General features: G+C 44.8%; 1 protein-coding gene across 3 annotated transcripts in view; it reads left to right on the top strand.

Annotated features, from left to right (window-relative positions):
- The window catches only part of LOC129706212 (PDZ domain-containing RING finger protein 4-like), a 318,827-nt gene that overhangs the window by 112,043 nt on the left and 180,196 nt on the right, over positions 1-26,588 (top strand). The window lies entirely within an intron of this gene.

Raw genomic sequence — 26,588 nt, 5'->3', positions numbered from 1 at the left:
CCGCAACTCGGGCGGGAGAAGTCGCCGTAGCGGAAGCCCCGAAAATCGGTCTCCCGGTGTTACCGTCCACCAGACCTGCGGCTGGAGCCTCCGAATCTCTGGGGTCGAGCCGCAGCAGCGCGCCACCACAGCTCCTCCCTCTCCAAACTCGCCCAGCTCCGCGATGGTGAGTAGTCCGCAGGCTCCGCGACTGGAGCCCCAGGTCGTTCCGGTTGGAGGACGCTCCACGGCGCTAGGCCCCAACGACAACGGAGACCCGACAGAGAAAAGGTCGGGTCCTCCGTACAGGGAAAAGGTTTTAAAAGTTCCCCCCCCCCTCCCCTCCCCCACACATACCCAGTTAAAAAAAACCACAAAGAACTACACTCGAACAAGACAAAAAATAAAAAAAGACAGACGGACTGCAGAGGCCGCTGCGACGTGAGTCGCTCCGCCCGCCATGACTGTACTTGTCCTCGGTGTAGCTGAGAAATATTGAATGTAGAATTTAATTCTTTTACATCTTGTCATCAGGTTTTAATTTTACAGATGCTCCCTAACTTAGAGTCAAGTAGTCACAGAATACAGTGTGGAAACAGGCCCTTCGGCCCCACTCGCCCACACGGGCCAACAATGTCCCAGCTACCCTAGTCCCACTTGCCTGCGCTTGGCCCATAACCCTCCAAACTTGCCTATTCATGTACCTGTTCAACTGTTTCTTAAACGAAGGGATAGTCCCAGCCTCCTCTGGCAGCTTGTTCCATACACCCACCACTGAAAAAGTTACCCCCCGGATTATGTAAGGTTTATATCCCACTGGCGTAAGTCAGATGTTAAAGAAGTCAAAAACAGTAGTGCTACTGCAGGTAAATCTACTGTTCAATGCGGAGACCATGAGACAGCTCCAACTCGGAGACCACGGGGGGAGCTCCAAGGCAGAGACCACAGAGGGAAGCTGCAAGGTGGAGACCACTCGGGAGCTCCGACGTGGAGACAACGGAAAAGCTCCGTGCAGAGACCATGGGGGGAGCTCCGACTCGAAGACAACGAGGGAGCTCCTCGAGAACAACGGCTGCATGCGCCGGCAGTAACGCACTGCTACCGAGATTATTGAGACACACAACTTGGAAATATAGCAGTGGGCTTAAAGAATTACTTACCTAAGAGTTTACGTAGATTGGGGAATGCCTGTATTTGTTTAATAACATCTAGGCATCACTGGCAAGTCCACCATTTATTTCCCATGTTATTCCCCACATCTTTTACTGTTCTATGCTCCATCCCCAGGGACACTGAGTAGCTCTGATGGAGGTATTCCCTCAGCACCATTGCAGAGGGAGATCCACAATTGTGACCCTGCACAGTGGCGCAGCAGTGGAGTTGCTGCCTTACCGCGCCAGAGACTCGGATTCGATCCTGCCTATGGGTGCTGTCTTTGCAGAGTTTGTACGTTCTCCACGTGACCTGCGTGGGTTTTCTCCGGGTGCTCCGTTTTCCTCCCACACTCCAAAGAAGTCCAGGTTTGTAAGCTGCTTGGCTTGGTAACATTGTAAATTGGCCCTAGTGTATGTAAGATAATGTTAGCGTGCGGGATCGCTGGTCGGCGCGGACTCGGTGGGCCGAAGAGCCTGTTTCCACGCTGTGTCTCTAAACAAAACCATCAGAAGAAAGGCATTGAACTGAAATGCCACCCTTTCCTTCTCTCCAGAGATGCTGCCTGTCCCGCTAAGTTGCTCCAGCATTTTGTGTCTTATCAGGTTTCCCCTCAACCTCCGGCTAACAGGAGCAGCTGTGTAAAGACCAGTTTCTGTTGGAATAGTGTGCAGCAGGGATCCACTTGACCAAAGTGCTCTGTCAACTGATGGCCATATTTACCCGGACAGTGAGTGGTTCCTCAGTGTGCAAACTGATGGAGATATATTTGTAGGAAAATATTGGAGATGGGGCCTGGATCCAACCTCATTTGTGTGTGGGATCCATGGGCAGCAAATCACAGGACGACAAGGACTGAGTGGATTTATTTTATAAACATTAATCTAACATTTCAACAGACCCAATCTCTCCCGATCTTAACTTAATGGGATTAGGTTTGCTAACGGTAGACAGGCAGAATCTATTTGCATAATGCTTGTGATTTTCATGCAGACACCCAATGTAATAGAAATGTTGTCACGTCTTATTACATTTTATACAAATGTTATTCTCTTGTAAATGCTCTGTCAGGAGAAATGAAATTTAAACAGTGACAGGGAAATGTCTTTTCTGCCGCTAAGTTGAAGACACTAAAAATGAGCAACTCCTGCAGACTATCACGAATCTTCATGGGGCGAAGCTATTCAATAACATTACATTAATCTCTCTCTCCCTGCTCTTTCCCTCAGCAGGCACAGTCGGTTTACTGTTAAAGTGTCACAATATCCACAAAATATTGGTGTCTTCTGCCCCTGGTGATGTGCTGTGGTCGTGCTTTAGATGAAACGGGAGATGGCGAGGACTGGTGATTGCAAATGAGAGGAGGTTTTCCGAGAGTTTTCCTTGTTAGAGTCATAGAGTGATACAGCGTGGAAACAGGCCCTTCGACCCAACTTGCCCATACTGGCCAACATGTCCCAGCTACACTAGTTCCTCCTGCCTGCATTTGGCCCATATCCCTCCAAACCTGTCCTATCCATGTACCTGTCTTAACTATTTCTTAATCATTGGGATAGTTCCTGCTTCAACTACCTCCTCTGGCAGCTTGTTCCATATGCCCACCATCCTTTGTGTGAAAAAGTTGCCCATCAGATCCTTATTAAATCTTTTCCTCTTCACCTTAAACCTCTGGTCCTAGATTCACATTCGCTGGGCATGAGACTTGCGTCTACCCGATCTATTCCTCATGATTTTATACATGATTTTGTTGGGCCAGCTTCAACCATAGATCAACCACATGAGACTGCAGATGCAGTCCATATGCAGAACATCAATGTATCTAATGGAGGGTCCCGGCACAAACGTTGTTGTTCATTTCCCTCCACAGATGCTGCCTGACCCACTGAGTTCCTCCAGTAGATTGCTTGTCGTTCATTCACACTTGCCAACACTCTTCCCACTAATAATTTACTTGAGTTTAGTTCAGAGATACAGTGCAGAAACAGGCCATTCGGCCCACTGAGTCCACGCCTTCCAGCGATCTCCATGCACTAGCACTATCCAACACACTTACAATTCTTACCGAAGATAAATTAACCTACAAACCTGTACGTCTTTGGCGTGTGAGAGGAAACGGGAGCACCTGGGGAAAAACCCATGCAATCACGGGGCCAACGTACAAACTCCATACGGACAGCACCCATAGTCAGGATTGAACCGGGATCTCAGGTGCTGTAAGGCAGCAACTCTACCACTGTGCCACCGTGCTGCCCAAACATGATGCATGAGATCTGGGTTGCCATGTTCTTGGCTCGTACCCTGCAACCCAGGGCTAAGGGGGTTGCAGAAACTGCAGATGCTGGTTTACGAGGAAAGACACAAAGTGCTGGAGTAACACAGTGAGTCGGGCAGCATCCCTGCAGAACATGGAACATGTTTCGGGTCTGAACCCTTCCTCAGACTCATTGCGGCGATGGTAGGAAACTCGATGGTATTTGGTTGTATTAGTCGTGACATTCCTTTCCTTTCAACCATCAGGCTATTAAACACTACAACCTCCAAATAAGCTGCAAACTATGTAGACTTACGGGCATTTTTTTATCTTGGCGCTATTATTGTTTGTTTTTTTATATATACTATTTTTTTGTTGGTGTTTATTATGGTGTTTACAGAGTACTATGTTTTCATATCCTTTGTACTGCTGCAAGTAGGAATTTCATTTTCCCATTTCAGGACATATGACAATAAAACACTCTCGACTCTCTCGACTCTTGACCCCGGGTGACATCATTTGCCCGTTGAATGGAAGGGCACATGTTAAGTCTCTTTGCAAATGCGTACAAGTTACACGTGTTAAAGGTGAACGTGTGTGTTCTGTGTGCGTGTGCTCACTGGGTGAATCTGGCTCCCTCTTTGTTTTAACACCCGAGCTCAAGAATAAGTGAAGTGACGTCAATCAATAACGAGGAAGAGAGAAAAGAAATGGGAAAGGTTGGACAGGGCTGAAATATCCAGATAAGCTGAGATAAAGGCACAAGAGTACAGCTGAGAGGCTTGTCAATGAAAGGACAAACAAACAGACAGTGTCCTGGGGATGTTTGGATTCCCAGAAGAGCTCAAGGTCAGTTCTCATAGAGATGGTAGCTGTAGGTCAGGCAGCCTTTAGTCACCTTGGTAAGGTCCTTCCTTGTAGTGTGCATGAGTTAACTCTGGAGAGTGGATCAGCAATGTGCCTGGTATCAGAAATCACCATCAAATGGCAGTAAATATACAGGGGAAATCCACAAACCTACCATCCACCTCATGGGAGACCTTTGAACGGACTTTAAACAGACTTCATCTTGCACTAAGTATATCCTTTATCTGTAGATTGTAATTATGTATAGTTTTTCTGACTATACATAGCATAATATATATATATGTGTATATATGTGTATATATATATATATATATATATGTGTGTATATATATATATATATATATATATATATATATATATATATATATGTGCGTGTGTGTATATGTATATATATATATATTGTATGTAGTATATATATAGTATAATAAATAGGCTTACATATTACATATGGTCTTTTTTGACTGCACAGCATGCAAAAGCTGCATTGAAAAGGCTTTTCACTGTACCTCGGTACACGTGACAATAGTAAACTAACACAGGACGACACACAGTGGCAGAGTTGCTGCCTGACAGCGCTAGAGACCCTGGTTCGATTCTGACTACGGGTGCTGTCTTCAGATTGTTCGTTCTCCCTCCTGGTGCTCGATTTCCTCCCACATTCCAAAGAGGTGCAGATTTATAGGATAATTGGCTTCTGTAAATTACCCCCTAGTGTGTAGGATCCTAAAGTGAGATTTAACACAGAACTAGTGTGTGGGTGATCGATGGTCGGCGTGGACTCGGTGGGCTGAAGGGCGATATCGCACCAAACGATATCTCTCCAAAGGACTTTTGTACCCCTTCCCTCCCTTCCCCTCTGCTCCCCAGTCCCCACCCTAACTTCCCCGAATGTCTCTCAACCTGTGAGCTGTAAAACTGCAATGAAAGCATTTTGTTCCACTCGTAACGGCAGGGCGTGGTGTGTCGAGGTGAAGAATGATACAGTGTGGCCTACAGTTATTGAACATGCAGCTGTTAATTGATTAGCAACCGATCTATATATTGTTTAAACCTTTGTCATGACCCATATCTGAACTTTGAAAACTGATATCACAGCAGTAATTACAGTGCCACAGATGATCTAATGCATGTCCGCACATGGTAATTGCAGTATGTACAGACTGACTGCTTCATATATCCTGCAAGTGCTCTCTAGGAGTCAAGTGTGGGATTTGTCGTCATCCTCCCAGAGCCTTTTATGCAAACTTTGATTTTCAAGTGGCAGTATCATTGCTTTATTTTATTGCCGTGGAGAGACACAAATGAGGTGCTGTCACCTTAAGGATGCAAGGTATTTGTAAATTGAAACGATCAAAAAATTGAATTATGTGGAGATTTACGCCGTTTCAAGTTGTTCGCTGTTCTTCAAAAGGATAGCAGAGAGGTCTCTGTCCTGTATAAACGCGGCAGTCTAATCTTCACCGGCCACAGGCTAAGAATAGCAAACTGATTTCTTCAGGCAGTGAAGATCTGAGGGAACGAAGCTTTAATGCAAACATCTTGTGATGAGTTTTCCTACATCTGTAAAAGGTCAATGTAATGATTATTGGCGTAAGATTTCCCTCCATCTGATTCCAATTGATATTGTGCTTATCTATAATAATGCCGGCAACGCATTTTGAATGTTTACATTTAGATAGAGTCATACAGCGTGGAGACAGGCCCGTCAGCCCAACCTGCCCAAACCGACCAACATGTCCCATGCGTTTGGCCCATATCCCTTTATCCTATCCATGTACCTGTCTGAATAATTCTTAAACATTGCAATAGTACTTGCCTCTACTACCTCCTATGGCAGCTTGTTCCATTCACCAACCACCCTTTGTGACACCTCAGGTTCCTATTAAAATTTCTGCCCCTCACCTTAAACCTATGTCCTCTGGTTCTTGATTCCATTACTCTGGGCAAGAGCCTATACGTTTACCCGATCTATGTATTAAATTCCATCAACCATTCCTCATCCCACCTGCCCAACTGATCCTGCTGCAGTTTTTGACAACCATCTTCACTATCTACAATACCACCCACTTATGTGTCATTCGCAAACTTGCTAATCATGCCGTGTACATTCTCCTCTAAATGATTGACATAGATGACATCGAACCCTGAGGCAAACCACTAGTCACAGGTCCCCAGTCCAATTTGTCTGACTGAATCCCTGGTGACTTGCTCAAATGGTCATTTTATTTGGTTAAGCTGTGCTGTTCAACTGGATTGTTTGTTACAAACATTAAGTGTTGGTTGCAGGAGGATACAAAATAGGAATTGGAATAGTGAGCTCCAGTTAATTTCTCTGAGGGGCAGCACGGTGGCACAGCGGTCGAATATAGCGCTAGAGACCCGTTTTTGATCTTGGCCACAGGTGTTGTCTGTACAAGTTTGTACGTTCTCTCTGTGACCGCGTGGTTTCTCCGGGTGCTCCGGTTTCCTCCCACACTCCAAAAGACGTACAGGTTTGTAGGTTAATTGGCTTGTTATAATTGTAATTAGTAGGATAATGTTAAGTGTGCGGAGGTCACTGGTCGGTGTGGACTCGATGGGCCGAAGGGCCTGTTTCCGCACTGTATCTCTTAAAAAAACTAAGCAAAGACACAGCGTGGAAACAGGCCTTTTGGCCCACCGAGCCTGCGCCGACCAACAACCACCCCTACACTGGTTTTATCCTACACTCAAGGGACAATTTACAGAAGCCAATTAATTCTGCACTTCTTGGAAGGTGGGAAGAAAACGAAGCACCCGGAAGAAACCCACGCATTCACGGGGAGAATGTACAAACTCCATACAGATAGCACCCGTAGTCGGGATCGAACCCAGGTCTGTGGCGCTGTCGGCAGCAACTCTACCGCTGCACCACTGTGCCGCACATTCCCTGCTTGGCTGTATCTGAGTTAAATAGATAATGTGCAAATTTGAAACAAATGCCAGAAATATCTGATCTTAATTTCATTAAGAATGTATTAGGAACAAATTTAATTGCAGCCAGATAAACAGGGAGGTGAGGAAAATCAATTTGAGTGATTCTCTATTTAAAGAGGGATTTGGGTTAAGTCAATGCACATATATCCCTGTGTAAATAGGGAGTTGTGTCAATTCAATGTGAATGTATCGCTGTGAAAATAGGATTTAAAATTTGGACTTTGGTCTCCCGTAGGGATCAGTATGTGAAATGTTAAAAGCAGCTGCAGAATCATACAATACCTTTCATCCGGCAAACGCAGTGTCTCTGCTTAACACCAATGAGTTTACTTATCGAGAGATCTAGCTTAACATGTTTGAATAGTATGAGAGAGCACTGATAGAAGGCACCCAGTGAACAGTGAGAGACGCTACCCATGCGCCTCCCATCTCTTGGGGAGAATACCCGAGTATTGTCATCGCTTTGGCAGTAGTGTCTTATGGCCATTTAATAGTTTAGTTTAGTGATACAGCGCAGAAACTGCCCCTTCGGCCCACCGAGTCCGCCCTGCACACTAACGCTATCCTACACACACGAGGGACAATTTACAATTGCGCCAAGCCATAGCCTACAAACCTGTACGTGTATGGAGTGTGGGAGGAAACCGGAGATCCTGGGGAAAACCAGGTCATGTGGAGGCCTTTAATGGATCCTGTGTAAGCAAGTTGTTCCATGGATGATATGACATTGAAAATGATCATGGTACGTCAGAATGTGGTCCTGACCCACCATCTACCTCATTGGAGGCACTCAGACTATCTTTCATTGGAATCTACTGGATTTTATCTTGCACTAAACGTTATTCCCTTTATCCCACATCTGCACACTGTGGACGGCTTGATTGTAATCATGTATAGTCATTCTGCTGACCTGATAGCACGCAACAAAAAAGCTTTTCACTGTACCTGGGTACATATGACAATAATAAACTAAACTAAACACATGTTGGACAAGTTACGGCAAGCGCAGGCGGTATGGTGGTGCAGCGGTAGATTTGCTGCCTCACAGCATCAGAGACCCAATGTTCCATCCTGACTATGTGTGCTGTGCGTAGTTAGTCGTTCTCCCCATGACCACGTGGGTATTTTCCGAGATCTTTGGTTTCTTCCCACTCTCCAAAGACATACAGGTCTGCAGGTTAATTGCCTTGTTCAAATTGTAAATTGTCCCTAGTGTGTGTCGGATATTGTTAACGTGTGGGGGTCGCTGGTCGGTGTGGACTCGGTGGGCCGAAGGGCCTGTTTCCGCACATTATATCTAAACTAAACTTTTAATAAAGTTTGTGGGAATAGACTTTGTGGCTTTTTGAAAGGTTCCCAGTTAATTTTAAAATTAATTTATCATTAATTAAAGTTAACATGATGAAATTATATTATAGTTGGGAAAGTCCAGGACAACATGAAATGCCTGAAGGTTTATTGTGCGTGAAAAGACCTTTTGGCCAACAGATTTATCCAACAGAGATCAGTTCTTAACATTAGGAGCTAATTTTTTCTTAAATTAATTCAAAGTTCTATCCCCCCCCCTCTGCCTTCTGAGAGTGTGTTCTGTGTGTTTCAAGTTCTTTGTGTGGAAAAACCTGACTGATACTGCAAATTGTCTCATTTGAACTAATATCCCCTTGTCCAATTCCGACAAAATAATGTAATCTTTCAGATTTACTGTTTTCATCTCGGTTTCTATTTCATATACTTCAGGAGGATCCCCCCTCAGGTCTCTTTCGAGGTTTGAAAGGCCAGGATTGTCCAGCCTTTAATCACACTTCACTTCTCCAACCATCGGTGTATCGCAGCATTCCTCTGAATGGCACAGTGGTAGAGTTGCTGCCTTACGGCGTTAGGGACCTGGATTTGATCCTGACTACGGGGTACTGTGGTTTGTACGTTCTCCCCGTGACCGTATGGGTTTTCTCTGGGTGCCCCGGTTCTCTCCCACACTCCAAAGACGTACAGGTTTGTAGGTTAATTGGCTTCAGTTAAATTGTAAATTGTGTCTAGTGTATAGGATAGTGAGAATGTATGTGATGATCGCTGATCAGCGGTGGGCCAAAGGGCATGTTTCATGCTGTATCTCTAAAAGGTCTAACACTTGTGCCATTATTTTGGCATTTGGACTGTCCTCTCTCTCCCTCCTTCTCTCTCCTTCTTTCTGTCGAAGGAAACACAATGCAGAAAAAGGATCTGGATATGTTGCCTGCTTTCTATAAAGTGTTTAAACCTGAACAAATACAACATTCATTCTGGATGCATAACTTAAATATTGAGTGACCCAGGAGCAATTTACCAAAAGTCAAGAAACTCTAGTTCACTTCTATGCCTGCTGCCTTCCAGACAACCAAAGGGCAGCACAGTGGTGCAACTAGTAGAGCGGTTGCCTCATGGCTCCTACGTGTCCCAGGTTCGATCCTGACCTCTGGTGCTGCCTGTGTGGAGCTTGTACACTTTCCCTGTGACCACAGCTCCATAACTCAAAGATGTGCGGATTGTTAAGTTAATTTCCCCCATGCAACTTGCCCCCTGCGTGTCAGTGAGTGGCAAATACTGTAATGCTGATGGGATTATGGGGAGTATAAAATGGGATTGGTGTAAAATTTCGAGGAAGTGAATGCTAAAAGACCAGTGCAAACTTGGTGGGCCGAAGGGCCTGTTTCCATGCATGGTGATTCTCTAAAGATGTTGACGGGGCAAAATAGTTGGTAGTAAGAACATGAGGAGGATTTTGTGGGATAGGATAAGGCACATGAGTGTGTCAGGGTCTCGATCCGACACGTCATCTATACATTTTCTCCAGAGATGCTGCCTGACCCGCTGAGTCTCCCCGTCGTTTTGTGTATATTTTTGTGGCAAATCAAAGACGTTTTAACGTATTAGCCGAAGTGATATTCATCCTTCCACTCGCAACAACATTGTGAACATATTGGAAAAGATTTCTTCTGGTATTTCTAGTTGAAAAAATAATTGTAAACACTTACAACAAGACCAGGTTTATCACTTTTCCGCATGGTTACTTTGAATTGCTTGGAAAATGTGATGCCAGGGAGCTTAGCTGACAAGGCACTTGACTTTCTGAATGTGTCTTTGTTAAGTTTTATTTTCCGTTGCTTTTAATCCTCAGTTGTGAAATGAAGAGCGTTCAAGGGGTGGAATTCTTCCTTTTGTCATTGAATGGGTTGGGATCTGGGAAGATGAGGGGTGGGGGGGGGGGGGTAGTGGGTAGATTTATTTTTTATGCTAATAACTCAGTTAAACGGATTGAGCAGTCTGAAAATCATTCATCTTTTGCCAGTTTTTCTGCGAAGAGCAGAATTTTGGTTCTCTCACAATCTCTTTGGTGTCAAGGTCACCGGTTGGCACATGGTGGCTATATATTGTCTCCCGGCAAGTATTGCGGAGATGGACCTTTTACCCAAAACAGCGGGGATTTTATTATTAACGAAAACCCAAGGCCGTTATAGGGGGGTGTTTGAACCTAATGTAACGCTTGTATGAAAACATGTCAACTACAAATGTAGGACCACAAGTGTGCAAAGATGCACCTAGTTGGGACTACAGTGTAGTTTTAGTCAAGTATCTAATTGTCTGTTGTACCGATGACAGAACAATGAAATTCTTACTTGCAGCAGCACAATAGGCCTATAAGCATGGTGCTCATACATAACATAATAAGCAAAAGACTCAATAAATTAAAAACCTAACTATTAGTGCAAAAAAGCCCAAAGTCCTTTGTGCAAACAAAGCAGTTGATAGTTTAGTTCTTGTTTTGTTGTGTTCAATAGCCCGATAGTGTTGGGAAGAAGCTGCAGTTGAACCTAGAGGTCAGAGTTTTCAAACTCCTATACTTCATTTCCAATGGTAGGAGTGAAATGAGAGCGTGGCCAGGGTGGTGTGGGTCTTTGATGATGCTGCTTGCCTTGTTTGAGTCAGTGCCTTCTATGGTGAGGAAGTCAGTACCCAGGATGGACCTGGTGACTTTTTGTCATCTTTGTTCTTGCGCTCTCTCATTACCATGGGGCCTTTGTAAATTGTCCCTAGTGTGTGTACGATAGGGATCGCTGGTCGGCAGTGTTCCACGCTGTATCCATAAACGAAACTAAACTAAATCCCATTGCGTGGTTCTGCTTAGACCCTCTCACATCTGTTCTGTCCATGTGGTGATGTGAGACCCATCTCTGGAGCTTGTAAAATATTCACGGCATTTGATAAGATGTCCACAACTCTTTGAAGTTGGCTGTGTATTTGCAACGCCTTGTTATCCCATGCATCTAGAGGACACTGACGATGATGATAACACATTGATGTCTGCACTACTCCCACCTCGTGTAAGGCACACTTTAAATTATATAAAGCATGCAGAAAAATCTCTCTGGACACAGCGGCAAAGGGAAGCAAAAGTTGCGATTAATCATCAAACCTGTTGCTCAGTCTCTGATGTGATACCGGGTTTATATTAAAGCCTCACAAGGCTTCTAGATTCTGTCTGGAATTTGCACGGCCATATTTGTTTGTTCATCAAAAATCATTTCAATACCTTGCAGGGCTACAAGTGGGTGTCACGGTGGCGCAGCAGCAGGGTTGCTGTCTCACAGCGCCAGAGACCCGGGTTCAATCCTGATTACGGGTGCTGTCTGCATGGAGTTTGCACGTTCTCCCCGTGGGGTTCCCCTGGATACTCCAGTTTCCCCCCCACCGACCCCCCCCCCCATCATACTCCAAAGACGTACAGGTTTGTAAGTTAATTGGCATTGGTAAAGATTGTAAATTGTCCCTAGCGTGCTAATGTACGCGGATCGCTGGTTGGCACGGACTCGGTGGGTTGAAGGTCCTATGTCCGCGCTGTATCTCTAAAACTAAAAACAAAAAAAACGAAACTGAAGTGACCCGCGGCAGTGGAAAGCCTCTCTGCTTCATGGGAGGTGACCTGATTATCTGGCGTTTCCAGTCCAGACAATAGAACAGATCTATGATTGAAAAGCAAGTTGGTGCTGTAAAGATATGAATGGCAGATGAGCAGAAAGCCGGGGCTGTTTCTCCAGCGCACATTACAAATCCACTTCCACTCCCTGCGCTTGCTAATGCTAACATTTCAAAGGAGAAAAAAATATATTGCCGATACAGCTGACAGGTATTTTAATAACCAGGTGAAATATGGAAGCAAAAAGTCTGTGAAGTGAGGAACGGTCTTTTTTTTTTATTAAATAGTCTGCTAAAAGCAACCAGCTGGGAAATTAAGCTCTTGTAAGTCTTGATAAGTCAGCCCAGAGACAGAGAGAGAGGCAGCTCTTATACATGGCTGAATATGCAATTAATCTGATATGGTGTTGGAATAATATTTTGTGGTTAGGGCAAATACTTCACAGTCTCTAGGCATAGTGGAACAAAGTGCCTTTGCACTTTTGTTGGTCGGGCATTTGCATTAACGTAAGGCCATTGGTTTCATTTGTTCCAGCACTTGCAAAATGGGAAATCGCTGTTCAGTTGAACCTTTGTGCAGTATAAAGGCCAGGAGAGTGGGCTAAGGTTATTACGTTATTCTGGACAAACCTCAATAGGTTTCGCCAAGGTTTTACATGGTAGATTATCACAGCCCTGTGGATTATCCCAAATGCTTCACATGTAGGGAATAGTTTTGCATTGAGAACTGACTCTGCCGCCTGTTTGACATACAAATACGACCTGAACAAGGTTTATGATCAGTAAATTTTGAAGTATAGCCAGGCATTATAAAATAGATTTTCTTGATGGGTTGGGGGTAGGGAGGGTGTTTGAACCTAATGTAACATATGTATGAAAACATGTCAACCACAAATGGAGATCTCCAGTGTGCAAAGGTCCACCTTGTCGGGACTACAATTTAGTTTTAGTTTAGTTTAGAGATATAGCACGGAAACAGGCCCTTCGGCCCATCAAACCCTTGCGACCAATGATTCCCATTATCCAACACACTGGAGACAATTTGCAATTTTTGACCAAAGCCAGTGGATCTACAAACCTGTGCATCTTTGGAGTGTGGGAGGAAACTGGAGCACCCGGAGAAAACCCACTCATGGGGAGAGCGTACAAACAACACCCGTGGTCAGGATCGAACCCAGGTCTCCGGCGCTGTAAAGCCCATAGTGGCTTGCTTTCAGGTACAGTGGCGCAGCTGGCAGAGCTGCTGCCTGACAGGGCAAGAGACCAGGACCAATCCTGACTACGGGTGCTGTCTGTACGGAGTTTGTATGTTTTCCCTGTGACCGCGTGGGTTTTCTCCGGGTACTCCGGTTTCCTCCCACACTTCAAAGGTGTGCAGGTTTGTAGGTTAATTGGCTTTTGTAAATTGCCCCTAGTGTGTAGGATGTGAAAGTAGGATAAGTGAACAAGTATGTGGGTGATCGATGCTGGGTGTGGACTTGGTGGGATAAAACGGTCTGTTTCCACACTGTATCTCTAAAATAAATCAAACTCTGTCATTGGCAGACAAGTGATGCCAAGCTTGTAATCTACCTATTGCTGTCCTTTAAGCCTCTTGCACTCTATCACAGGACATTTGCTCTCCTCTCCCAATTTTGCTCGCTGTCTAAATCATTAAACTCTCTAATTTTCTTTTGCTCACCCATTCAGCGTACTCTTTCATATCCACTGTGCTCAACTTGGGTTAGAGATATCCAACATGCAAGTCAAGACATCAGAAACTTGTAATCTTCGATCCAATGTTAACGTGCAAACGGGTACCTTTAGTTTAGTTTAGAGATACAGCGAGGAAACAGGCCCTTCGGCCCACCGAGTCCGCACCGGCCAGTGATCCTTGCACTAACACTAACACTATCCTACCCACACTAGGGACAACTTTACATTTATACCAAGCCAATTAACCTACAAACCTGGGGGTCTTTGGAGTGTGGGAGGAAACCGAAGATCTCAGAAATAACCCACGTGGTCACAGGGAGAAGGTACAAACTCCATACAGACAGCAACTGTAGTCGGGATCGGGATCAAACCCAGGTCTCTGACTGTGAGGCAGTAACTCTACCACTGCGCCACTGTGCCACGCTATGTCAAAGAGTGACAAACCAGCAAACAAGGGAAGGGAGATACGTGCATTCCTCACTCCCTCAATATCAGAAGGAAAAGATGGGAGATGTTTATTAAGCACCACACTACAATCCACTTTGCCCCTTGCACTATGTCTTGTCACTGCCCACAGCCCTCTACGATAGATAACTCTACTAAAATAACTTCATCACGAATTCCTGTCATAATTCATGTCCTCGTGGTTCATCCAGCTCCACATTGTTTCCACAAACAGATGGCATCATTATTATTGCTATTTATGCTTAGTTGTAAACTGAGAACAGTATTAAGGTGAAGCGTGAATGTGTCCAGACTGGCTTGTAGTCTTAGTCTAATTGTTTTGTAAATCTTCACTCAGCTGGCTCCTATCCCGTTCCTCCTGGCTGCATCTGCTGAAGGACTTCTCCTGCCTGTGCCGTGCTAAATGAGCTATTCCTGTCTGCGAAGCCTCGCTGCTCATCACACACGGCCCGTGATCTGACAGCAACAATTGCTTAATTACAAACAGAGTTTGCAAACATCTTATTTTTCTTTGAGTTAAAACAGCTGAGTCTAATTGGTCTGTTTGATGTCTGGTTATTCTGCTAATAAGCTAACAGGCTTTGGAGATTGAAGGCAGGATAATCGGTCATTTCAATGCAATTCAATTGAAAGATACAGCATGGAAGCCCCAGGCCCTTCAGCCCATCGAGCCCATACTGACCAGTGATCACCCTGTACACTAGTACTGTCCTACACATTAGGGGCAATTTAGACCTTTGAGATACAGCGCGGAAACAGGCCCTTCGGCCCACCGAGTCTGCGCCACCCCGTACACTAGCATCATCCTACACACTAGGGACAATTTACAACTTTACAGATCCAAATAACCTACAAACCTGTATATTTTTGGAGTGTGGGAGGAAACGGGAGCATCCGGAGACAACACATGCAGTCACCGGGAGAACGCACAAACTCCGTACAGACAGCAACCGTAGTCAGGATCGAACTCGGGTCTCTGGTGCTGTCAGGCAGCAACTCTGCTGCTGCGCCACTGTGCCATCGTAGAAGTGCTTGAGTAGTGAGCTGTGACCTTACAACCTCTGACTGAGGGACAATAATGCTAAAACAGGGCTGAGCTATGAGAAAGAGGAAAGAATGACGAGAATTGTTCCATTGGTCCAACTTGAGTTATGGCAGGCAGGCTAAATGCCCAAGTTGGCACTTTGCAATTGTGCCTTCAGATTAAATTGTTGTATAATATTACAGAGCCAGATCAATGTTACAACTGGGTCAGAGGAAAGGTCGTTCTGAATAACTGTACAATCTGTTTCACAAAAGGTATGATTTGCATTGTGTTTGTTTTCCATTGACTCAAACTGCTGCTACTAAACTGCTGAAACTTGGCTGCAAAGGAGAACTGTGTAGGAGGGAACTGTAGATGCAGGTTTATACCAAAGATATAGACAAAATGATGGAGTAACTTAGCAGTTCAGGCAGCATCTCTGAAGGAAAGGAATAGGAGACGTTTTGGATCGAGACCCTTCTTCAGACTGAGAGTCAGGGGAGAGGGAAACTATAGGTATGAAAAGGCACAGAACAAATTAGATGGCAAGGAGCCCACATTGGTCCATTGTTGGCTGTGGAAGAGGTGATAATGAAGGGATATGAACAGTGAAACTAGCAATGTGTAAGACGGAATAGAAGATGCTGGTTTAAACCAGAGATAGACACAAAAAGCTGGAGTAACTGAAAAACAGGCAGCATCTCTGAAGAGAAGGAAAGGGTGATGCTTCGGGTCGAGATCCTTCTTCAGACGCAAGATGACTAGGGTGGGGGATGGACAGAGAGAGAGGGTTACTTGAAATGAGAGATAGACATCAGTATAGAGAGTTATTCTGGTTTTGGTAGATATGTCAATTCTGTACTTTTTCATACCTCCAGTTTCCCTCCAGCATTTCTATAAGATCTTAAATTCTGGATCTTATAGAAACAAATACAATTCTTAAGGGATTGGACAGGCTATATGCAGGAAAAGTGTTTCTCATGTTGGGGCAGTCCAGAACCAGGGGTCACGGATTAAGAATAGGGGATAGGTCATTCAGGACTGAGATGAGGAAAAACATTTTCAGCCAAAGAGTTGTGAATATGTGGAATTCTGTCACAGAAGGCAGTGGAGGCCAATTCACTGGACGTATTCAAGAGAGAGTTGAATTTAGCTCTCAGGGCTAAAGGAAACAACGGATATGGGGAAAAAAACATGAACAGGGTATTGATTCTGGATGAACAGCTATGATCATATTGAATGGCGGCGCCAGCTCGAAGGTCTGAATGGCCTACTCCTGCTCCTACTTTCTATGTCTCTATGTTTCCATCTCTGGCGAAAAGGAATAGATGACATTTTGGATTGGATCCCTCCTTCAAATGGGCCGGTCCCTCTTGCGCGACTTTTTCGGCAACTGTTGAAAATCCAGCAGCGACCAGAACAAAGTACGACTCTTTGGGCGACTACGCACAACCCGCGACGTGTCGCCAGGGCATCGCTGTATGGCCGTGAGTAGTCTCCTCAGTCACCCAAAGGGTCGTAGCGTCTTTCTGGGCGCCGCTGGATTTTCAACATGTCGAAGATTTTCGCCGACCTGCAACGACTTATGACGGGTGCCGGCAGTCACCGAAAAAGTTGCATAAGTGGGACAGCCAGATAGAGAAAGGGGGGAGGGGGGGGGGGGGGGGGGGGGGGGGGGGGGGGGGGTGACTTGCAAAGCAGTGAATCAAAAATTGGCCTTTCAACAGCACCCAAATCTAATGGCTATGTAAGCTCACCAGTAATATGCTTCCAGTGGTTTTATAGTACCGTCAGGCAATTATAGCCCTACTAATAATTCAACAATCTGCTCTAGAGCGATCACTAATTGCTACCTGGCTTGACAGCAGACTTTGTTAACAGAAGCATGTTGATTCTCATTGTGAGTCCATTCATCCAGTGTGCAGACTCAATAGCCTGCGGAGTTTGCTCTGAAATAGATCCTCAGCTCGCACTCACGTTCCACTGATGGGTGCTTAAGGGCAATCTTGCAATATAATTACTTGTGTAAACAGATAGGTTTAAGCTGCATTTGCATGAGGAAAATAAAGTTGCTTTGAAGCTCATTGATCTGAAGGAGTGTTTTGTCAGCACTGCTGGGCAGAGGGACCAGGCAGAGCTAACTGCGTTCTTTTCACAATGCAGCCCCGCGCCCTTGTTTTAAGATTCAAGATGCTTGACCATACCAGTGATGATCATACTTGAAGTAGCATAGCCCAATCGTGTCAAGAATTTGAATCATAGAAACATAGAAATTAGGTGCAGGAGTAGGCAAGGTTCGGCCCTTCGAGCCTGAGCACCGCCATTCAATATGATCCATGGCTGGTATCATCACCAACATCGAGTATCCCGTACCTGCCTTCTCTCCATACCCTCCAGATCCCCTTAGCCACAAGGGCCACATCTAACTCCCTCTTAAATATAGCCAATGAAAACTGGCCTCAACTACCCTCTGTGGCAGAGAGTTCCAGAGATTCACCACTCTCTGTGTGAAAAAAGTTCTCAGTTTTAAAGGATTTCCCCCTTATCCTTAAGCTGTGACCCCTTGTCCTGGACTTCCCCAACATCGGGAGCAATCTTCCTGCATCTAGCCTGTCCAACCCCTTAAGAATTTTGTAAGTTTCTATAAGATCCCCTCTCAGTCTCCTAAATTCTAGAGAGTATAAACCAAGTCTATCCAGTCTTTCTTCATAAGACAATCCTGACATCCCAGGAATCAGTCTGGTGAACCTTCTCTGCACTCCCTCTTTGGCAAGAATGTCCTTCCTCAGATTTGGAGACCAAAACTGTACGCAATACTCCAGGTGTGGTCTCACCAAGACCCTGTACAACTGCAGTAGAACCTCCCTGCTCCTATACTCAAATCCTTTTTGCAATGAAAGCTAACATACCATTCGCTTTCTTCACTGCCTGCTGCACCTGCATGCCTACTTTCAATGACTGGTGTACCATGACACCCAGGTCTCGCTGCATCTCCCCTTTTCCTAGTCGGCCACCATTTAGATAATAGTCTGCTTTCCTGTTTTTGCCACCAAAATGCATAGCCTCACACTTATCCACATTATACTGCATCTGCCAAACATTTGCCCACTCACCCAGCCTATCCAAGTCACCTTGCAGTCTCCTAGCATCTTCCTCACAGCTAACACTGCCCCCCAGCTTAGTGTCATCCGCAAACTTGGAGATATTGCCTTCAATTCCCTCATCCAGATCATTAATATGTTGACTGGTCACATCGCGGCAAGGTGCGGCAACCTCTAAGCCCAGGAGCGAAGAAATGGTGAACACTGCCCAGTCCATGGCGGGTACTGTCCTCCCCACCATCGAAGGGATCTATAGGAGTCGCTGCCTCAAAATGGCAGCCATCATCACCAGCGACCCATGTCACCCTGGCCACCATCTCATTTCACTCACGCCATCGGGAAGAATATATAGGAGCCTGAAAACTGTAACGTCCGGGTTCAGGAACAGCTTCTTCTCTGCAACCATCAAGCTATTAAACACAACTCCAAATATGCTCCAAACTACATAGACTTGGGGCATCTCTATTCTCTTTTTGCACTATTATTGTTTGTTTGTTTTATGTGTGTCTGTGTGGGTGTGTGTGTGTATATGTGCGAGTGTGTGCATATACAGTATACACACACACACACATATACATACACATCTGTGAAAGGGTCTCGACTCGAAATGTCACCTATTCCTTTTCTCCAGAGATGCTGTCTGACCCGCTGAGTTACTCCAGCTTTTTGTGTCTATCTTCTATATACTGAACTTCTTTTTGTTTATTATATTGTACCCAGGGTACTATGTTTACATTTTATGTTGTGCTGTGGCAAGTAAGAATTTCATTGTTCTGCTTGGGACATCCGATAGTAAAACACTCTTGAAGTGTTTCAGGTCGGGACCATTCTACGTTCCCAACCTATTGCTGTAGGGAGCATGGGGGGGAAAACAGGATGCAAAAAATAAAAGCTGGACAAATCAAGGCTGGAAACAGATGACCTCAGGCAAGGAGGTTCCCTGATAGGCCAGTTGTTGGATAGAGACAGATGTGAGCCCAAGGGGGGTAGTTGTACATTGTTGTAGATAGTTGTAGATAGTTGTACATAGTTGTAGATAGTTGTAGATAGTTGTAGATAGTTGCAACTGTGGAGCTGGTTAACAGACTTTCAGTAGAGGAGGGGGTGGAAGAGGGAGGGGAGGGAGGAGCGAGGTGTTTGCAGAAGTTACCTAACATTGGAGAATTCACTGTTCATACTGTTGGGTTGTAAGCTACCCAAGCAAAATATGAGGTACTGTTTGTCCAATTTGCATGTGGCTTCACTGCAATGGAGGAAGCACAGGACAGAAAGGTCAGTGATGGGAAGGGGAGTTAAAATAGTTAGCAACCGGGAGATCCAGTAGGCCAGAGTCAGAATACATCTTGCAGGTACTATTGCAACGTTTAAGAACATTTGGACAGGTACATTCTGGATTTCTGGAATATGGTGTACAATTCTGGTCGCCAAATTATAGGGAAGATGTCAACAAAATAGAGAGAGTACAGAGGAGATTTACTAGAATTTTGCCTGGGTTTCAGCACCTAAGTTACAGAGAAAGGTTGAACAAGATGGGTCTTTATTCTTTGTAGTGCAGAAGGTTAAGGGGGGACTTGATCGAGGTCTTTAAAATGATGAGAGGGATAGACATAGTTGATGTGGATACAATTTTTCCTTTGAGAGTAGGGAAGATTCAAACAAGAGGACATGATTTGAGAATTAAGGGACAAAAGTTTAAGGGCAACATGAGGGGGAACTTCTTTACTCAGAGAGTGGTAGCTGTGTGGAATGAGCTTCCAGAGGAAATGGTAAAGGCAGGTTTGTTTTTATCGTTTAAAAATAAATTGGATAGGTATATGGACGGGAAAGGAATGGAGGGTTATGGTCTGAGTGCAGGTAGATGGGACTAGGTGAGAATAAGGACTAGAAGGGCCGAGATGGCCTGTTTCCGTGCTGTAATTGGTATATGTTATATGTGTTATTATACATGATAAGGTAGGTTTAGAGGGATCCATGCCAAATGCAGGCAGGTGGGACTAGTGTAGATGGGGCATGTCGGCCAGCGTAGGCAAGTTGGGCTGCTCTATGACTCTATGAGAAGGAAAGGCAGTTCTGAAGACTTGAAAGCTGAACTCTTTCAGCATCTTTCTTCACAGACACTACTCATTTGGCTGAGGATTTCTGGTTGGGATAATTCACTGTAGTTGGTGGCTCTTGTAGAGGTTTTTTGATACTGCTGTACTGCAAAGATATCAGAAGAGCTCAGTTAAATTTTGGTTTTCAACTTTGATTCGATAAAACATCTTGGTTTGAACAGCCCGCCTGCTGAGATTTGGTTGAAAATGTTGCACCTGCCTCTAACATTCAATAGATTGTATAAATTCTCAGAAGAAATCTACTAAAGTGCCACTTGTCAGGTTGTGAGCTTGTGATCTTGTCTGGCTGCCAGCTAGATCCTCGTTTGCAGCTCAGTAATTTTACTAATTAGCGTCAGTGGCAGAAGCTGTCGCCTTCAACCCTTGAGGCTTTTCCCTGGCCTTCATTTTCGGAGATGAGAAGAGAGCAACTACAGGCACAGTGCCTCTGCATTGAGCGGCAAGCCAGAGAGGTAGAAGCTGGAGGTCTTGTGCGGCAATGGAGCAATTAACATACAAAAATGATCCTGCAGTCAAGTTATCCTCCTATCAATGGCTCGTTGTCCAAGGCTGCTTCAGTCATGGTTGATCACTGGCAGCGGCTGAGTTTACTCATGTATATTATCTTATCCTGGTCATGTTCATGTGTTAGGAGCAGAATTGGGCCATTCGGCCCATCAAGTCTACTCTGCCATTCAATCATGGCTGATCTATCTTTCCTTCTTAACCCAATTTTCCTGCCTTCTCCCCACAACCCCTGACATCCAGCATCATAGTCCCAGAGTCCCTGATACCCAGAGTCGTACAGCATGGAAACTGGCCCTTCGGCCCAACTTGCCCACACTGACCAACATCTCCCTTCTACACTAGTCCCACTTGCCTGGGTTTGGTCCAAATCCATCTAAGCCTGCCCTATCCATGTACCTGTCTAAATGTTTCATAAATATTGCGATAATACCGGCCTCAACTACCTCCTTCGGCAAAAAAAGTTATCCCTCAGGTTCTATTTATGAGGTGATATGATATTTAAAATGTACCTCAGTGAATTCACTGCCATCTTCCCAAGTTTGTTTTCCAACATTTTCCTGGATACTTTGTTGTGTCTGTTCTTCAGTAAACAAGTTTCAGTTGCCTTGCAATGGGTACAGTGATAGGTGAGCTGAGGATTATTGTCCCTATCACACCTCCGGTGAAACTCCAACGGATTAAAAAATAGAGAAGGTTAGAAATACCCAGCAGGTCAGTCAACATCCACAGAGAAAGAAACAGAGGTAATGTAGGGGTTTGTGATGTAGTGGAAAGCTTATGCTGCAAAGTTATTGACTAGAAGCGCATTCCCACATTTTGCAGGCCTACAGAATATCTCTTAACATTTGGCCTTTTTTCAATTCAGTTTCAGACCTTTTGCAATATTTTGTTTTTAGATTCCTATTATGGAGCCGGACAGAAATGTTAGGTACACAAAAATGCTGGAGAAACTCAGCGGGTGCTTGGCTTGGGGTAAATGTAAACTTGTCCCTAGTGTGTGTAGAGTAGTGTTAAGGTGCGGGGATCGCTGGTCCGCGCGGACTCGATGGGCCGAAGGGCCTGTTTCCGCGCTGTATCTCTAAACTAAACTAAACTAGTTGTCCTATTGGTGGGCTAATCAGGTCAGTGCAGTTGTTTCCACGTCACCTGGGACAGTGATGAGTGGGATTATCCCAGCAAAGGGTGCAAACGCTCACTGTCGGGTGGGAAAGGAACAGTCATAGAAACATAGAAAATAGACAATAGGTGCAGGAATAGGCCATTCGGCCCTTCGAGCCTGCACCGCCATTCAATATGATCATAGCTGATCATCCAACTCAGTATCCTGTACCTGCCTTCTCTCCATACCCCCTGATCCCTTTAGCCACAAGGGCCACATCTAACTCCCTCTTAAATATAGCCAATGAACTGGGCTCAACTACCTTCTGTGGCAGAGAATTCCAGAGATTCCAGTCAGCTTAACATAACCCACCACATTATTCCCCCCCCTCCCCCCAAGGACTGCAATGCGTATACCTTGTTCAATGGGAACTGGATGAAAGAGAAAACCCTCTGCCTCGGTATCATATTGGAAGCGAGATCTGATGCTCGTGGATGAAATGAGATTTGATCTATTTCAGTTTCAATCCTAAGACATTTCTAATAAGGGAGAAGTGGGGTTTAATGTGCATCATTATCGAATCACTCCTTCTCAGTTTCTGTGTAAAATGACTGCCATTTATAACTTTGCACCAATTTGGCATTTTAAAAGTAGGATCATTTTTCTTCTTGGCCTCCGCGAGGCTTGGATATCAATATGTAAAACTTGGATAATTGGGTGATTCCAGGAAGCATGTGAAGCATAGAAAATGGTATTAATGACTCGTCATTCCCATAATGTTTCTGATCTCTGCTCATGGTCCAACTAATACTTCATTAACGGTTCAAGAGCACAGAACATCACTTGTCTACAGCCGAGGGTGTGGAGAATGGCGAGAAATTGTGTTTTGCGTTGTGCCCCAAATCGTGGAACCTTCTGCTTTCAGAACAATTATATACAGAGGGGTAGGATTTAGATTTTAAAAAATATCTCTTTCTCATGTTGGAGGTGTCTATAACAAGAGGCCATAATATAAGGTGAGGGGTAGGGGATCTGAAGGGTGAATATGATTCCTGAGTTTGTGGAGGAGGCATATGCTCTTAAAGCATTTTAAAAAGCACCAAGGCAAATGCATACATTGCCAAGGCATAGATGGCTACGGTCTGAGTTCAGTTCAGTTTATTGTCACGTGTACCATGGAACAGCGAAAAGCCTTTGTAGCGTGCTAACCAGCCAGCAGCAGAAAGACAATACATGTTTACAATCGAGCCATTCACGGTGTACAGATACATGATAAGGGATTAACATTTAGTGCAAGGTAAAGCCAGTAAAGTCTGTTCAAAGATGGTCCCAGGATCCCCGATGAGGTAGATAGTTGTTCAGCACTGCTCTCTGGTTGCGGTAGGATGGTTCACTTGCCTGATAACAGCCTGGAAGAAACTGTCCCTGAATGTGGAGGGGTGTGTTTTCACACTTCTATACCTTTTGCCCGATGGGAGAGGGGAGAAGAGGGAGTGGCCAGGGTGCAATTCATCCTTGATTATGTTGCTGGCCTTGCTGAGGCAACGCGAGGTACAAATGTAGTCAATGGATGGGAGGTTGGTTTGTGTGATGGTCTGGGCTGTGTCCATTTGTGCAGGTATATGAGATGAATATCAACAAGTGGAATGGTTGGATGGACGTTGAGTCTGGGGGGTCTGTTTCTGTGCTCTATGAATCTATAATAAGAACATGATTGTAACTAACACCAAGTGTATTGTATTCCCTCCTCCCTTCCACATCTTGGGGTCGAGTCTTGTTCCATGAAGCCACTAACTGGTGTGAGATACCAAGCATTAAGTTCAGCAAATTATTCTGATGTTAGGCCCTGAACCACAGCTTAGTCAACTTTCACTCGGCATCCATGAGGCATCTGTTCCTGCAAAGGTCACGAAACACATGGCACCAATAACTCTGTGAATTTATTTTCCACTTTCTAAGCAAGATGTTGCCATTTATAGCATCCAATCCAACCACACCATACAAGTGACTGGACCATTAATGGTAATTCTTTGCAATATCTTGTCACCTTCCTTGCCTTGAGGTTGGATGCAGAAGCTCGAATGAGGTCCAGATGGTTTGAGAGGCAGTGCAGAGCAGAATTGTGAATCAATGGTGCGCACATACATAGCCGCATGGGGAAGGGCTAGCCCATGAACGGTGGACTTCAAGATCCTGGGGGAGGGTAAAGGTGAAGAGATAGAGGAGACACTATTGCTGAAGCTATGGCTTTGTTCAGATAGGAATAAGCCTATTGTGTGCAATGGCTGATAGAAGACAATTCATTTTGGGTTCCAGCTGTTATCAGGCAACTGAACCATTCTACCGCAACTAGAGAGCAGTCATGAACTACTATCTACCTCATTGTGACCCTTGGACTATCTTTGATCTGTCTTTACTGGTTTTATCTTGCACTAAATGTTATTCGCAAATCCTGCATCTGTACATGTGAATGGTTCGATTGTAATCAAGTATTGTCTCTCCACCGACTGGTAAACACGCAACAAAAGTTGTTCACTATACCTTGGTACACCTGACAACAAGATAAACGGAACTGAACTGGTAAGTTATACAAAAGTTAAAGCGAGATCAAAGTGACAATGCAGGGATCATGAGCCAATATTTATATCACAAAGGATGGGTGTGATTTTTCCATTGGAATGGGCAGAAGTGGTGAATCTGTAGAATTCTTTGCCACACAGGCTGCGGAGGCCAAGTCAATGGATATTTTTACGGCAGAGATTCAGATTCAGATTCAATTTTAATTGTCATTGTCAGTGTACAGTACAGAGACAACGAAATGCATTTAGCATCTCCCTTGAAGGGGGAGTTGATGAGTGGGGGAGTTGATGAGAATGTGGGAAGAACACAAAGCAGGATTAATGTCAGGTGAGTGTAAATGTGTGGTAGATGGTAGTGTGAAGGAACTGCAGATGCTGGTTTAAACCGAAGAGAGATGGTAGGTTGAGGGCCCTGTTTCCGTGCTGTATGTCTCTGATTTTGACTTCAAGAAGTAACATGGATGCAAACTGAGCTCCAGTGTGGTTACCAACTAGACCATGAACTCTCTTGGTTCCATTCGGGCGTTCGGGCTTTGGTCTTGCACTAATATTGTATTTTTATAATTTATTGAACATCGTTGCGTTGCGTTATCAGCACTGCGTTTACAGACCTGCCCAGCTGCGGGCAAGTAAGGATTTCATTGTTCTATTTCTTGATTAGTTTAGGTGTCAGGGGTTTCTGAGGAGAAGGCAGGAGAATGGGGTTAGGGGGGAGAGATAGATTGCAGAGTAGATTTGATTGGCCGAATGGCCTATTTCTGCTCCATCACTTATGACCTTATGAGAAGTCACATTGAAGGAATGCAAAAAGGTTATACGCCTATTCAGTGGCGGCCCACCCAAAAGCATTGCTCAGAAGATGGGCGGTGTTAAAGACTAAATGACGAAGAGCAGGCTTGAGAAGGGTGCACCATGGATGGTAATAATCAGTGATTGAGGTAAAGCATAATTAGGAGTTAATTGGTTAGGGTGGGGCTTAATTGTCAATGAGATTATGGAAGAAAAACAGCTGTCAGAGAAGACATAACGAGGGTTGATTGAGGACAAGTGGCAGAGATGCATTTGCTCAAGAGCTGAAGCAGAAAACCAGCTTGGGAAGAGAAAGCGGGTAAATTATTGATAACTTGTATGTATGTTGTGAATAAAGATAGCCATGAGTTGCTTGCATTTGGTGATAGGAAGATGAGTGATATGTGGGAGAGCTTGAAGTAATATTTAGAGGTGAATGGAGGTAAATGGAAGAATGGAGGTACAAAAAGACAGCATGTGCTTGGACGCTACTACTCTAGGGAGTGGGCTTCAGTGGAGGTGACTGGGCCCAAATAATTGCTCCTTGAAGGTGGGAATGGTGACCATGGCAGGTTATTTGGGAACATGACATGGGACGTTGAGGTGAGTGAGAGATTAAGCAAGTACACTATTGCAGATCCTAACTGACCCAGGGAGATGTTTTACTCTTGTGTTGTAACTAGGAACTTTAGGTGTGGGGCAATTACAGATAGGATTGTACCGAAGGATGGTATCGTAGCACAGCCATCGAAGCTCCTGCCACCTCGCAGCACCAGAGACTCGGGTTTATTCTTGACCTCGGGCACTGTCTGTGTGTAGTTTGCACGACCTCCTTGTGACTGCATTGGTTTCCTCCCACAGCCCAGATGTGGTAGGTTTGGTTAAAAGACCATTATGGTGTGCCCCCTGGTGGAGATAAATGGTAGTGTGGGGAGTTGATGAGAATGTGGGAAGAACACAAAGCAGGATTAATGTCAGGTGAGTGTAAATGTGTGGTAGATGGTAGTGTGAAGGAACTGCAGATGCTGGTTTAAACCGAAGAGAGATGGTAGGTTGAGGGC

The sequence above is a fragment of the Leucoraja erinacea genome, chromosome 19 (assembly GCF_028641065.1).
Source record: "Leucoraja erinacea ecotype New England chromosome 19, Leri_hhj_1, whole genome shotgun sequence".
Classification (NCBI taxonomy): domain Eukaryota; kingdom Metazoa; phylum Chordata; class Chondrichthyes; order Rajiformes; family Rajidae; genus Leucoraja; species Leucoraja erinaceus.
Note: the sequence above shows the minus strand (reverse complement) of the source record. Positions and strands in the feature narration are given on the sequence as shown.